Here is a 16,430-nt window from a genome sequence, read left to right on the forward strand (position 1 = left end):
ACACTGATAGGTCCTCTGTATCACCTGGTACAGGCTCTTCACATACACATACCATAGTGTATAATTCACATATCCCATGGAACATAGAAAGATCCGAACAGAGGAACCCAGTACTGAAAGCATACACTAACATTGGTCCCATACCTGCAAGTTTGTCACTCACCTATGTCAGTCTACAGTGACATGCACCTTGGACTGCAAAGTTAGAACAAAATGACAACTAGGTACAATGGCGATCACTATTTACTCTACCTATAGTGAAGTGAGAGGCTATAATCTAACCTTAACACATGTGCCAGACACTCCTCCAGACACATAATACACTAGTTAACATCCTCCTCTACCCCACAGGTGAAAGAAGAGGAAAAACCATTTACCACCCAGTTTTATGACGGTTAAACCATTAACCTTACACCCCACTTACACTAAACTTATATCACCAGGTACCTGTCATGTACACCTCTCATGTCTGTCAGCAATTCTCAGCTGCTTCTGACACAGTATTCCCCAAGCCAAAGTTGCAGAGCCAAACAGGATCTAGGCAAATCTGTGAGTGAAAGGTAAAGAGGATAGGACATTGCACATAACATACCTCAGATTTGTGAATTCAGTACCAGAAGTGTAACTTAATATCTGCTACAACAATACATGTGAATGCAGCACAATCTGTCACGTACACAATACAAACTTTCAGTCTGCATTAACAATTTACTCTTAGGCACTGGAGCTAATTACACCCCCACAGAAGAAGTAAGTAAGAAGGTGTGATGCCACAAATCTACATCTGGATGCACACTAACATCTGTACAATAGGTCTTATTCACATACCTATGTGTCAGTTGAAGTACTGATTGATGAGATCGGCCCTAGAGTCACCAGCTTCATCTTCCTCTGGCTCTTCATCACTTGCCATATGAGCATTACCAGCCACAGCTTCAGCTGCCTCCCCCTCATTTTCTATCAATGGTATCTGACGTCTCAGGGCTAGATTGTGGAGCATGCAGCAGGCAACTATTATCTTACATACCTTGTTGGGCGCGAGGAGAGGAGGGCTCCTCCAGATAAGTCCAGGCACCTACATCTTGCCTTCAGAAGCACAAAAGTCCGCTCAACTAAACACCTTGTCCTCCTGTGGGCCACATTGTAGCGGGCTTCCCCTGGCGTGGTTGAGTATCTGGTGTCAACAGCCAAGGACGGTCTGGATAGCCAGAGTCACCTGTGAACACATTGTGAAAACAACACAAACATGTACGTCTGACATGCTATAATGTGATGCAAGGGGACATAAATCATAAAATACACAGTTCGATAGTAACGTGCCAACCAGCTAGGCCCTCTCTGTGTAGAGTTGTCATTAGCAGCGAGACATTGCTGTTTCTCATGATGAAGGAATCATGCACAGATCCAGGATACTTGGCTGTGACCTGTGAGATGTACTGGTCTGCCAAACACGGCACCTGAATGTTGATTGAGAGGTAATTTTTCCTGTTCCTGTACACCTGCTCATTTGCACTGGGAGGGACCAAGGCTACATAGGTGCCATCAATGGCTCCTACCACATGTGGAATGTGTCCCAGCTCATAGAAGTCTGCCTTCACATAAGCCAAATCTTCTCGGTGGGGAAACCTGATGTAGCTGTCCAGGTGTTTCAAAAATGCACACAGTACTTCCTTCAAAACCAGACTGAACATGGGCTGACACATCCCTACTGTAAGAGCCACTGTATTCTGGAAGGACCCTGTGGCCAAGAAGTGTAGCATTGACAAAACTTGAACGATGAGAGGTATGCTACAGTGATTGTGAATGGCAGACATCAGATCTGGCTCCATCTGATCACATAGATCCATGATGGTATGACGATTCAGACAATATGTCTGAATGACATGCCTTTCCTCCATGGTGTGCAGGCCTACCAGTGGATGGTACATTGGTGGTTGTCTTACTCTCCTCATGGCAGGATAACTATGTGAAAAAAGTAAACATAGTATGAGAAATGTAGAATGCACACATCTGTTACAGCTATTTACATTCCTCACATCTAACAGCTGTCGAGGACGGCTACAACATCTAACACATACAGTACCACACATAGCTATGTACCCTATTTAACCCCCCCATTGTTGCACATTGCCAAACATAACAATGGGATATAACTTTTGTAACTGTCAATGTGTTATAGACTTAACACTTATACATATATCTCACATATTGTTGGACTTATTCGTTTTATTCTGACAAATAGTAACCTCTGAGTTGCTATACAGAGCTTTCACCACATGCCCTCACACAACACAGCTTATATTGCACATATGCACAATATGTCACCCAAACATGAGGGCAGTATGTACAGATGTACAGCACAAAAGGGAGTAAAGTATATGACGCAGATTTGGAAACAACACCATACATGAAATGTGCTCGAAATGGCAGGTGCCTGATCTACTGTACTGGTCAGGTGGAAGTGACCTAAGTCCGCAGGTGGAAGCCATTATGGTGGTAGGCGGTCACAACCACGGTGTAACTTGCCATTGGAAGACTTTGCTGCCTTTGGTGGAGTAGAGGCAATGGCGATGTCCTTCAGTGGTGGCGATCATGTACGTGGCAGCCATGACTACCATCTTCTACAGAATTGCTCACTTGACTCCTGCCACTGCCACCAGCAAGACCTCCTTTACCTGAGCTGCTGTGTACTTCCTCTCGAAGCTACCATGCCACACCTGCAAGTGATAGGGCCCCAGCCTTCTTCCCAGAAGAGCTTGAAAAGCTAGTGAAGGACGTCCTACCCCTGTATGGACTGCCATATGGAGCACTAGAGGAGCACGTGAGTCCAATGTCCTAGCAATGCGTGATAGGTGTTGTGTTAGACAGTGTACTGTTGGTGTGAAGTTGCCAAGGTGTTGATGCATGCAGATGGTAGATTGTGGAGGCGTGTGAGCAGAGAGGATGGTTATGTGTGCCAACTTGCTGTGACTGATGTGTACTGTCCATTCCTAATGGTATGGTGCATGTGGACATGACTTTCTCCTTTTGTCTGTGTCATCCATGCAGGAAACTGAAGAAGGGGATTCGGCGTGCCATCGCCAAGCAAGTGTGGACCCTGGGGGTCCACAGCCGGCAGAGCACCCATTGTAGAAAGCAGTGGGAGGGCCTGAGACACTGGGCCAGGAAGACTGCTGAGGCCCAGCTGGAGATGTCCTCCCAACGAGGGAGGGGGGCACGTCGGACACTGACCCCCCTAATGGCCCGCATTTGGCAGTGGCCTACCCTGAGGTGGATGGGTGTTTGAGGGCAGCACAGCAGCCACAAGGGGGTAAGTACTGACTGAATCCATGTACTTTACTCGGATAGTTTAGTGTATGCTGTCTCAGTATTGCAGCAGTGACAATGTAGCAGGTGCTACAGGTATGTTATATATATATATATATATACATATATATCTGTAAGGTGCAGTATCATCCTTCCCATCTAGTGTTTCTAGGTCCAATAATCCTATTATTGTTTCATGTACCTGTAAGATGTTATACCACTCCCATTACAATGGATCTCCTCTATGTGCAACATTGGGCCTGAACTATTAGTTAAAGGACCAAGTTATCCAGTGTCCTGATGCAGTTGTATACTTCATATGAGGCAGGCATCCCATTCAGGCAATTGGTATGGGCAATATAGTACTGTCCATATGTGATTTGAGGAGGTGTCCCCATTGTCAGCTCAACATCATACAGGTGGGGTATGTGAAGTTTGTAACGAATGGACATCTAACAATGGGGAACTTATATTGTGTTTTAGCCCTTTACATTTCTTGACATTACATTGACATGCGGACATATAAATTGTGTCCCAGTTTCTTTATTGTCGATGGGGTAAGTGGCTAGGCAGTTTTACCCTTGGACAATGTGCTTTGTCCATGCTAGATATGCCAATGCCATACCTATAAGAGTGCTACATATGGTATAACCTGCCGACATTATGGGGGTCATTCTGACCCTGGCGGTCTTTGACCGCCAGGGCGGAGGACCGCGGGAGCACCGCCGACAGGCCGGCGGTGCTCCAATGGGGATTCCGACCGCGGCGGTAAAGCCGCGGTCGGACCGGCACCACTGGCGGGCTCCCGCCAGTGTACCGCGGCCCCATTGAATCCTCCGCGGTGGCGCAGCTTGCTGCACCGCCGCGGGGATTCCGACCCCCCCTACCGCCATCCAGATCCCGGCGGTCGGACCGCCGAGATCCGGATGGCGGTAGGGGGGGTCGCGGGGCCCCTGGGGGCCCCTGCAGTGCCCATGCCACTGGCATGGGCATTGCAGGGGCCCCCGTAAGAGGGCCCCTACATGTATTTCACTGTCTGCTGCGCAGACAGTGAAATACGCGACGGGTGCAACTGCACCCGTCGCACAGCTTCCACTCCGCCGGCTCGATTCCGAGCCGGCTTCATCGTGGAAGCCTCTTTCCCGCTGGGCTGGCGGGCGGTCTGAAGGCGACCGCCCGCCAGCCCAGCGGGAAAGTCAGAATTACCGCCGCGGTCTTTCGACCGCGGAACGGTAATCTGACGGCGGGACTTTGGCGGGCGGCCTCTGCCGCCCGCCAAGGTCAGAATGAGGGCCTATGTCTCAAAGGATACTTGGTGGCTGATACTATATAGTGGGTTATTTATTGCTACACTTACCTTAGCTAATGTGTGCTGTTTGGACAGGATTTGGTCTTGGCTCACCTCTATTGAGACACATAAAATAGTTTAGCTGTACTTCCATTTCACAAACACGTTGTTGTTGTGGGATATGTTGTCAGTTACATAGCAGTTGTGTAGGTGCATGTGCCATTCATGTGCACGTAGGTTTTCAGTGAGTTAAGTGTTAGTACTTTTCTCGTGGGTAGCACGTCAGGACAGCTGTAAGTGAAGTATGTGTACATACGTTGTAATGTTGTGGCTCTGATTAAGCATGTCAGGTGAAAATTTATGAGCCCTCATAAACAACTGTGGGATCTCCATGGTTTGTTGTTGTAACTATGCTCTTTGTGATTGTCTGTGGCTGTATCATGGGTGCTAGGTAGCCCACAGTTGCAGTACATGGAGTCATGGTGTATATGGCTATGTCTGTGAATAGTGACTGCAGAAAATCCTGTCAGATTTGGTACATGTATTGACATAGCTGTTCTCCAGACATGGAATATCAAATAGAGATGGACACTGTATGGGACTGCCACATGTTGTGTATTCATCAGTGTATTTTGCCATTGTGTCAGGCAAGTGATGGGAAGGCTAGGTGCTATCTTGTATGTGATGAGAAATTACATTCCTTGCATGGAAAATGCTTTTTGGTGATGGACTAGGCAGGTGTGTAGTCGGAGTAGCCATGATATGGTATCTGTCAACTACATTTCCTTTGACTGATAACTTGAAGGACAGTGATGTGCTGTATGGTGATGAAATATGTGCTTTAGCTAGGCCATGATGAGAATACTGCCTTTGAGTTACAGGTGATTTGATGGGATTGTAAAGTAGTGTTCAAATACTTGGCTTATGATGTCGGTGGACTTTTGACAAATGGGGTAGTTTGAAGTATCATGTTTGGACATGGTGTGGGATCTGAGGGTTTTAAATTGCGACTTTCCTGCCAGGAGATAAATACTTGCAGTTGTGCATGTTGTAATGTGTGTGTGTGTGAAGAATGTGATGACCCTCTCTCTCCCTCCCTCTGTCTCTCTGCATCAGCATCCGTATGCGAAGGAAACAGGACACAGGCGAGTGGGGATGCTGATGGACTTGGGACCCGAAGTGCTGAGACCACCGACAGCGAGGGACCCAGTGGCCCAGAGGGTGAAGGGAGTGGCACAGTGGAGACAGGATCTACATCATCCTCCTCAGAATCCTCCTCCTGTGGCCACTCCCTGGCGGACCCATCTGGGACCACCCCAGCATCATCCTTGTCTGCTACCACCGCCCTCCCTGTAGCTCCCCACCCAGTTGTCCATCACCCGCTCACCCAAGAGGGTGCTGCATGCACCTCTGCCCATGCCCGTCAGCCTTGCTTCCCTCAGTGAGGAGGTTATTAACTTCCTGAGGTCGATCTCTGTGGGTCATTCAACCATTGTGAATGCCATCAAGTGCAACGGAGTAATGCGTTTCTGGAGGGCATTCACGGTGCACTGGCTGGCCTACAGAGATCCTTTCAGGCTCTGGCCAACACACTGATGGCAGTCAGTCACCCTTTGTATTCCGTCCCTACTCAACCTTCCTCTTGCCAATCCAACACCCCTCATCCCGAACCAGCCAAAGCACTCAGACAGACAAGTATGCATCCACCTCAACATCCAAGGGTAGCTCTGACAAACACAAACACCACAGGACACATCACTAACATGCACACAAGCAACAGCCACCTGCAGACACATCACCAGTCACAACCTGCCCTGATACTCCCACCACTCCCATCACCACAGACATGACACCAGACACACCTGCAGACACCACACCAACATTCACAGATACAGCCACTACACCTATCTTACCCACAGACATCACAAGAGCAGACCCTCAGACATCTACCCCAGTCAACACATCTGCAGACACCACAACCACAGACATGCAGCACATCCACCATACCTGCAGTCACCCATCCACCATAGCATCTCCCAGCACCTTCACTCCCCCTCCTTCCAAAACACATGAACACCCACACTCAGCCACCCAACAAACACCCACAAGCATACCTGGCACACATATGCACCCAAGACATCTACAACTACACCTCTTACAACCACTCCCTCTCCCTCCACACTCAAACCCTTCTGCTATGACCGTCCCTGTATGTCAAAGAAAGCTTTCCTCTCAGAGTTTTCCCTACTCCTGTCCCACCCCGTGATACCCCTAAACGTTCTGTGTCCCTTCCCAAGTCTGGCCCTTCCACCTCAAAAACCTCCCCTGCCCCCGCTAGTACCCATGCCCCTCCCCAAGAAGTCAACCCCTCCAAGAGTACCTAAGCCTCCCAAAGCCTCAACCTAAGCCCCCCTCCCAATCCAAAGCCCCAAACTCCCCCTTCCTGCCCCCCAATCCCTGAGGTGCGTGCCTCCTTGATGCCCCTAACTGTGGAGGTTACATGACAGTCAGGAGTCAAGGTGGGGGCACAAACGTGCTTTGTATGCATGTTGCACACATATTTGATGGACTGGCCTCTGGCCTTGGACATGATCTTTCATTTATGCTCATAATATATATTAGGACCAACCTGTTGTTGGTTTCTACATCATATCTTTGTCCTGCATTTCTTTACTTAGGGCAGTTTTGGTCTTGGCTGACATTGCTTGTGTGTGAGCATTTGTTTGTCAGTGGTGGTTATGCTACCTGTTTTGTTTGGGCAGCATGTGTGGTTGTGTTCATTGCATTTGCCTAAGAAAGATGGGTGTGTTGTGTGATGGCCATGTGTATGTTGTGGACATGTTGTAGTGTTGGTATTGTGTGGTGTTTGTGTTGACGTGTGTTTGTGGCAGTGTTGTGTGCCTTTGTGTGCTTGGACTGTGTGCATGAGTGTGTGTGGAGAATGGTATGTCAGATACGTTGTGAATTGTGTTTGGAGGGTATGTCATGTGCTGCGTTTTTTGGATATGTGGTTGTGTGTGTCCCTTCCCTGGTTGTGGTACTGGGGGTTGTATGTATGATTTTGTCAAGGGGTATTGTCTATTGTGTGCCCTTGACAATGCTTGGATGATGTAGCGATTGTGGTGTAGTTGCTGGTGTTGTGTGTTTTTGTGTGTGACTGAGCCGGTGCAGTGTATCTGGGGGTTCATGTGTGTTTTAGACGTGTGTGTGAGATGGCCATAGGGTGTTTACCATGTATGTGTAGTTGTGCGTGAGTGTGCATGTTGGTGTGGGGTTACGTTTGTGTGTCGCCCTCGCCACCTGCTACCGATTTGTATGTTGTGTGTGCATAGGTACTTTGACAATTTACAACAGTGACAAGTAAGTGGGTGTACTCACGGTTGCTGTCGTCGTTGCTGGTTCCACAGTCGTTGGGCGATTGCAGGAGCAGCGGTAGGACTTGTAGTTCTTGTTCCATGCGGCTCCGGACGCATATGGCTTCTTATGTGAGTGTCTCCTTTTATACAGTTCGTTTCCACCTGGGTTTCTGTTGTGGTGTGACCATGGCGGAAACCTGGTTTGGCTGTATTCTGTTGGAAGTACCACCATGGTCATAATTTGGCGGTTTTCTCCACCAGCCTGTGGGTGGTTTGACCGCCGATGTGGCGGTCCTAGAACTGCGAAACTGGTAATGACCCCCTATATGTTTACATGCTTTGCATCTGATATTTAGATATTTACATTCTTGTGACGGGGTCCCAGCGGTGACTCCAGCAAGCTTCATCGGGTCAGCTCACATGGAGATCCCCGATAGGTGCCCCGGGGGAACCCTGATGAGCAGCTCTGACCAAAGGGAGAACTGCATCTGCTGTCGGCCAGAAGAGGAGGTTAACCGGGAATCGGAAGAAGATGCGGGACCCTAGGAAGAAAAGAGAATGCAACGGAAAGAAGATGCAGGACCCAATCAAGAGGAGGGAACGTGATGGAGTGAGACACAGGCCCTGATCAAGAGGAGGGAATGTGACAGAGTGAAGACGCGGGACCCGATCGAGAGGAGGGAACGCAACGGAGTAAAGATGGAGTGAGACACAGGACCCGATCAAGGGGAGGAAATGCAAACGATTGAAGACGCGGGACCCGAGGGAGGCGAGAGAACGTGCGGGACAGAAGGTGCGGGATCCGATCGAGACGAGGAAACACAACAAAAAGAAGACACAGGAACCAAACAAGAGGAAGGGATGCACAGGAAGGAAGACGCGGGACCCCAAACTAAGACTACGGAAGAGTCTGCCCAGGGAGAACCCGAGGACAGAGGAGGATGGCTCTGTGTGGACGCCTGGGGAGCTAACGAAGGAAGAAACCCTGCCAGGAAGCCATGCCACGTTCCTGGAGGAACATGGCTAAACTGGGTACAGTTTGTTTGGTATAGAACCGTATCGCACATTAAAATGGGCGAGGAAGGTGAAAAGCCAATGGGGGAAAACATATCGTATGTGTGACGGCTGAGGTTTACGGTGAAGGGCCCCTCATTAGACACTTTACCGCATGGGGTCACTGCCTGGGTGGAAATAACCAATAGATTAATAAAAAAAAAAAATCCGTCACTCACAAGCATCTCCCCAGTTTTCCACCCCATAATCCCAAAATCTGAAACACCCCTCCAGTTCCTTGTTCCTTTCACTCTTCCTTCAAGGTGATTGGTTGGCACGTCTCGTCACTGCCTGCATCACACGAGAGAGTGAAACCGTAAGTAAGCGCTGCGTTTAAAAAAAAAAAAAAAAAAAACACGGTCACTCTCATCGTGGTAGAGCAGGACAAGAAACGGCAGTGCATCCACCCAAGGAGAAATCACTGCAGAAGGAAAGCACCAAATGAAATCAGGTAGATGTGTTTAGAGGGCCTCGGGGGCAAGGAAGACTCGCCTCTGTAGTGACCGTGTTTTCTGCACTGCTCAATCTTTAAATAAAAACGTGCTGGTGCCCAAAGCCCTCCACTGAAAACATGCAGCTGCTACAATTTTATCTTTTTTTGGCGTGCTGAGCCGATTGATAGAAGCAATCGGTCTTTTGTTCGAAGTGTATTCCCCAGCCCCGCCCTTACAGCTTCACGAAAGTTGAAAGGAAAACTATCGGGAAAAAGACATATGATTCAGACTCTGATTAGGGCCTAGCCCAAGATCACTGTGAATATTATTTTGGTCTTAGTTTATTTTTATAGACCTTTTCAAAACCCTGAATTTAAAGTGAATATAAAAAAGTGACAAATCAATTTTCCTATACAATTTTATAACACTGTGCAACATCAGGTATCTTTATATATTTTTTCCTGTGGAGTGATGCGTGTCTGAACTTAAAGAGAGATCTTGTTCAAATGTGATGAAGATTCCTTTTTTTTTTTTTTTTATTTGGAAAGGAATCATACAACAAATATATTCTTAGATCACTTTACACTGAAAACATGAAATTCTGAACAGAGAGTGGAGAAAAGAAAAACAAACAGGAGAAGAGCATCGCCTAGCTAAATAATGCGAGGCATGACCACCCGACTAATCCAGACGGGAAGGAATAACCAATTAGATTGAAGGAGGATGGTCTAGTTTTAAATTTAAACGCTAATCATTATGGGACAGAATCCAGACCTGAAATGGCCCCCAAATTGCCTTCCCTTTCCTCCTAGCATGTTTCCCCTTGCGTTCATATAATGCCATCTCCAAATGGTATAAAGACAGCAACCTAGCCAACCATTGCTGCCAAGATGGGGGTCGTGCATTCAACCATGCGGATGATATACATATTCGATACACTGCCATAGCCACAAAGATAAATGCTCTATGTGGACCACTCGCTTCTCCAGCAACCCCGAAAACCATGATCTCAGGTGTGAGAACAAAATCATATCCCAAAACCTCCTTCAAAACAGATTGGATACCTTCCCTCGAGGCCTTTAATTCCCCACATGTAGCTATCATGTGTACGATGTCTGTTCCATACAGCCCACATCTTGGACAGTTTGTTCCTGACAAGCACCCCCATTTGGCGAGATGAGCTGGAGTATGATACAGGTCGAACATGGTCTTATAATGTTGCGCTTGCAAGGAAGAGGATAATAGAATGGTACATCCCAGCTCCAGTGACCTCATAAAGTTATCACTCCCATCCACCAGCTTCTTGCTCCACCTCTCCTTATTCTTCTCTAAATCATCAAGCTGATCCGCCAGTAGTAAAGGGTAGACTGACCTGATTGCTATATTGGGTTTAGCCAGGATGTCGTTCAACAATTGATTACTTCTAAATCCCTGCACACCCCCTGTTTTCTTTACTAGAAAATCCTGTATCTGTAAATATTTAAAGAAGTCCCTTCGCTCTAGACCATACTGCTCCTGTAGATCTCCGAACGCCTTAACCCCAAAATTATCAAAAAAATTCCCTAGCCTCACTATGCCTAAAGAGGCCCAATTTGCCATATATTTGTCCTGAAAAATTTCAGGGAGCAATGGATTCTTCTCAATCATGGTATAATGATTATATCTACCAAATCCTTTCTTCTTATACCATAATCGCCAACACTTATAGGCCGCTCCCAGTACCTTATATCGAGTTTTCTTATAATATCCAGGCTCATGATATGTTACCAGACACCCATTGGCTACTGATCCTATCTGCAGGTCGTATATATTGGGGCAATCCACTTTCGCGGTCCCTTCTTTCTTGGGACCCCATAGTGGGCGCATGTACTGAAAAGCTGCTGCCATTTGATATAATTTTATATTCGGTAAAGACCACCCCCCCCTTTCTCGAGGGAGAGACATAAATTTGCTTGCTCTTCTACACTTACCATACGCCCAGATAAATCTCATAATCACTCTATCTATCTCTTTAAATCTAAGGTTAGTAAAGCTCAGCGGTACGGCACGAAACAGATACAGCAGCTTAGGGAGGAGAATCATTTTCACCATATTACACCTCCCCATAATAGTCAGGTGTAGATTATTCCATCTGCACATATCTTTTCTGGCTTTCGCAAGTATAGGATCTAAATTCAAGTTAACAATTTCGCCTACTGTTGGTGTAATATTAATACCTAAATATACTGCGTGGTCCACCCTCTGAGTGTCCTTGGTGTTTGTATATTGATTAGCCAACAACTGCGTTTTAGCTCTGTTTAACAGGTATCCAGAAAACCTTCCAAATTTTGTCGTCACCTCTTTAACCTCTCTCAGTGCAGAATCGGGGGAGGGCGTTAATATGGCTATGTCGTCTGCGTATGCTAAGACTTTTGTATCCCATCCCTGCCTGTGTATCAGTGGAATCTTGCTATTTTCCTCCAACTGTCTAAGCAGAGGGTCTATATATAAAGCAAACAGGAGGGGGGAACATGGGCATCCCTGCCTAGTACCTCTCCTGACCAGGATACTCTCGGATTGTCCTCCCATGAATTGTATTTTCACTGCCGGTAATCTATATAGAGCCCTTACTGCTACAATACATTTCTTCCCTAACCCATAATACTCCATAACATACCACAGATAGTTCCAGTTCACCCGGTCAAACGCCTTCTCTGCATCTAATAATGCGACCGGCATAGGTTCCTCTGCTACTTCCGTAGCATCAAAGAGTGCTAGAACTCTCTGGATATGATTGGTAGTATCCCTTCCTGGGACAAACCCATGCTGCCTAGGGGCGACAAGCTTCCTAATCACCAGAGATAATCGAGCGGCCAATATCTTTGAATATATTTTAACATTGCTGTTTATTAATGTGATCGGGCGGTATGAGGCCAGGTTTGACGGGGGTTTCCCCTTCTTCAAGAACATAACTATATTAGCCAAATCCCATGATGGGGGGGTTTCCCCTCCATTCTGTACCTGAATAAATAGCTCTGCCATTACCGGGAGTAATAATACTTTAAAAGCTTTATAGAATTCTAAGGGGATCGAGTCAGGACCCGTAGCTTTTCCGGTGGGAAGATCACTCATTGCCATGTCGGTTTCCGAAATATCTATCTGCTCTCCCATGCGTAAACTATCACTCTTAGCTAGTTTCTCAACCTTAATGGGGTATAAAAACTCCAGCATTTCTTCCTCCGGATACACAGATGTGTCATTATATAGTTCCGTATAATATCTATGAAACACCTTTCTAATTCCATCCACTTCTGATACTGTCTGTCCTTGCCAGTCTTTAATTTCCCTAATAACCCCGGATGCTGTTTTCTGGCTTGCCCGTATCGCTAGCAAGCGCCCGGTTTTTTCTCCATACTCATACCCTTGTGCACGCTGTGCTAGATATTTCTCCGCTATTCTTTGGGCCATAGCCTCGTTCATTGCTGCTTTTACTATAGCAACTTCCTCCTGAGCCCTCTTTATATCGACTCCAGTTTCTATAGCTATGACCAATTGTCTTTCTGCCACCCTCAGCTTCGTTTGGGATTCTTTTGTTCTACCTTGGGCATCTTTCTGCCTTTTAATACTGAAACTCAATGTTTCACTGCAGATTCCTGCTTTCAAGGTATCCCAAACTATCTCTACTGAGGCTGACCCCTAGTTAAACCCCAAGAATTCAGCTATCCACTTTCTCATATGCTCACAATATTCCGGGTCCTTGAGGAGTCCTCTTTCAAATGTCCATCTACTAACATTTGGTTCTAGCCCATTCAAGTATGACTCAATCCTACCCTGATTTAGAAATACAGGAGAGATTAAAAAATAATCAAGTCGTGCTAGTTTTGCATGAGGGGCCGAATAATAAGTATATCCAGGGTCTGGCTTGCACAGTTTCACCCAAGCGTCCACTAATCCTAATTCTTTCTGAATGGCAACCATTGCCTTATATACCCGAGGTTTACGCCCCTGATACTTCTTAGTTGCGGGTGCTAATAAATCCTGTAGTCCCTCCCAAGATCCATTAAAGTTGAAGTCACCACATAGAATATAGGGAGGGGCCTGTTAGCTCGATGGCAAGGGTATCTAAGACTATTGGGTCGTCCGTGACTACCCCATATAGAGAGCATAGTGTAAAGCTACTATGCCCATAGCTATACTCTACTATTACCCATCTTCCGCCCCTATCCGCCTTCTGCCGAGTAACGTTTAGTTTATTGGTTCGATCTAAATATTGCCACTCCTTTAGTTCTAGCCTCTTGTTCTGACCGAACGATCACTTTCATACCAAGCGAACCAAGGATTTCAGAATTTTTATATTCCACATGTGTCTCTTGTAGGCAAAAAATATCTGCCTTAAAGGTTTTTAATTCTTCAGCCACTCTCCTTCTTTTACGAGGGTCATTTAGTCCACATATATTGATTGAGGCAATTCTAAGTCTAGCCATTTACTATTTTTGTTTCATTTCTTTTCTCTTTCTGCCCCCCCAGGTCTTCATATCTAACTGCACTTTCTCTTGAGTTCTCTTTTCTCCTTGTTCCACTCTTCTTATTTTTCCACTCCATTTCTCTCACTTCCCTTAGTCCTTTCCTTTCCATTTTACTCCCTCGTTTTTCCCCCATCTCTCCCCCCCATCCCTCTCCTCCTCCACATTCCCCTCCCCATCCCCCCTTCCACCTCCCCATCCCCCCTTCCACCTCCCCGGACCAGTCTCCTCCCTCCCCCTCCCCAGATCCTTCCCTCCCTCCCCGGGACTGGCCCCCCATCCTGTTGAGCAATCAGACCACCGATGGCCTGAATATTGGTGTCGTGTATGCCACCAGTCTCCTAAACGCGTTTGCCTTCCCTATATTTCTGCGCTCTATTGCTTGACCCCCATCAGATATTCTTTTGCCTTAATTTCTGAGGTAAATATTTTTACTTTTCCATTCATTACTGTTTTAAGTTTAGCAGGGGCCAACAGATATGCCTCCCCTCCCTTGTCAAAAAATGGCTTAGTGAGCTGTCGAAGCCGCCATCTCCGCTCCACCGTGGCATGACAGAAGTCGGGGCGAGTGAAGAAAGTAACCCCATCCAGAGAGCGTGGGGTATTAGGACGAGCTTTATCAGATATCTCCTGTCGTAGTAAATAGTTCCCAAAATAAACTAAGATCGCTCTTGGGTACTTAGAATCTGCCCGTTGGCCCCCCTCCCGTCGAGTTGTCAGAAATCTATGGACCCGCTGCAGCTCGTTCTCCCAATCCCAATTCCCCAGTTCCGGAAAGGCCCCACGCAAAAGATTGGCCATATACGCCTGTATATTACTTCCTTCTAGCCCTTCTGGTATACCCAGAAATCGAAGATTGTTCCTTCTCTGTCTATTGTCCAAATCTTCCATTTTCCACATTACATCCGTCAATTGTCCATCTCTCGCAGCGCTCTGCTCTTTAAGAGTATCCACATCCTCCTCAACTGCCACTATCCTTTCTTCCATTGAGCATAGCTTAGCTTCGATTTCTGTACATGATTTCGCAACCTTACGGACCGTCCCCTACAGTCTCTTTGTAACAATCCTTGCACGCCGGCTTTCGATCCTAGTCTCTGTTTGCAGCTCTTTAATTGAACTATATATTGACTGCAGGATCCCTGCCTCGGTGCCCGTCGCATACGCATTACCAGCAGGAGCTCCCGTATCTGTTTCCATTTTACCATTAACAGGGCCCTGGTTGCATATGGTAGGAGTATCTGCTAGGCCAATACCAGAATAGTCCCACTTTAAGGTTCTACCACCCATAGATGTCGCGTTTTCGAAACCCTCCTGAGAGCCCGGGCGTATTTTAACAGGTTTCCGTTGTCGGTGCTGCCGCACTGTAAGTTCGTTGCTTGGAGATTTATTGCCAGCCTCGGATGTCTCGCTCTCTTCAGATTCACTAAAGCTGCAATCGACGCTGCTGAGATCGGACTCTTCTGTCAAGGAATAAAATTTATCACTACTGTCTTCGCCCCAATCCATGAGTTGGGGGTCTTTTCCAGTTATTTTATCCCATCTTTTAGGGCTTCCTAGAGGATTATGTAGGTTGTCCTTTTCTACTGTAGGTCCTGACATACTTGCAGTTCCTTCCTTACTTTGACACTCCAGCTGCTCGATTTGATCCAATCGTTGTGTTTGGGGCTGCCTGCTCCCAGGGAGGCCAAGCGCCTTCTTGCTTGTCTCCCTGCTACTATCTTCGATCTCTGACAAGTTCTCTGTATCTTGTGTGGTTTTAATGAAGAGTTCCTTATTTTCAATACATAACTTTTTGTCGCTGGTACTTGGAAGAATAGGTTCTTTCCCTAGCACATTGCTTTCTGAGGAGGGGGTTATAAGTACAGAGAGACTGTCTTGCGCCCCGCCTGCGAGAAAAGTCGTAATAGTAGACTGGCTTTTGCCTTTCGACTTAATTTCCGACGGGGGGGTAGTGCTGTCGCTCATCTTGGCATCTTTCATCAATCCCAGCGTATTCTTCCCAGCTGCTTTACCTGTTATTGACGTCAGGCGTTTATTTACCCCTGCTGTCTCTAATTATCCCTTCCGACACGTGTCATCTTGACTCCCTCACTCTTGTCTCCAAGATTCCGAATAGTTTTGGGTGCCATATTTGTTTTTACTGCATGAGATAACAACCTAATAAGTCTTGTTACTCCCGCCGCTGCCGTTAACACATCCGATATTGTTCATTCGATCACACTCCTCAGAGGCCGTGAGGGAGTAAACAGATGCCAAGATGCGTTGAATTCCACGCCCGACAGCATTAAAGCCCCCTAAGACTTTCAGTTCTTCTTTTATACCCCCCTTATATATTTATATTTTTTAAAGTTTTAGCCCCCCTCCTCTATTCCCCAGCCATGAAAGAGGAGAGCAGTATCAGATGGGAGTATCAGACGCTATTAGCTGTTATCGTTCTCCTGTGGTTAGAATGCTTTGATTGATGGTCAAAAAAAAAAAAAAAAATCAATCC

Source organism: Pleurodeles waltl, chromosome 4_2 (assembly GCF_031143425.1).
Source record: "Pleurodeles waltl isolate 20211129_DDA chromosome 4_2, aPleWal1.hap1.20221129, whole genome shotgun sequence".
Classification (NCBI taxonomy): Eukaryota; Metazoa; Chordata; class Amphibia; order Caudata; family Salamandridae; genus Pleurodeles; species Pleurodeles waltl.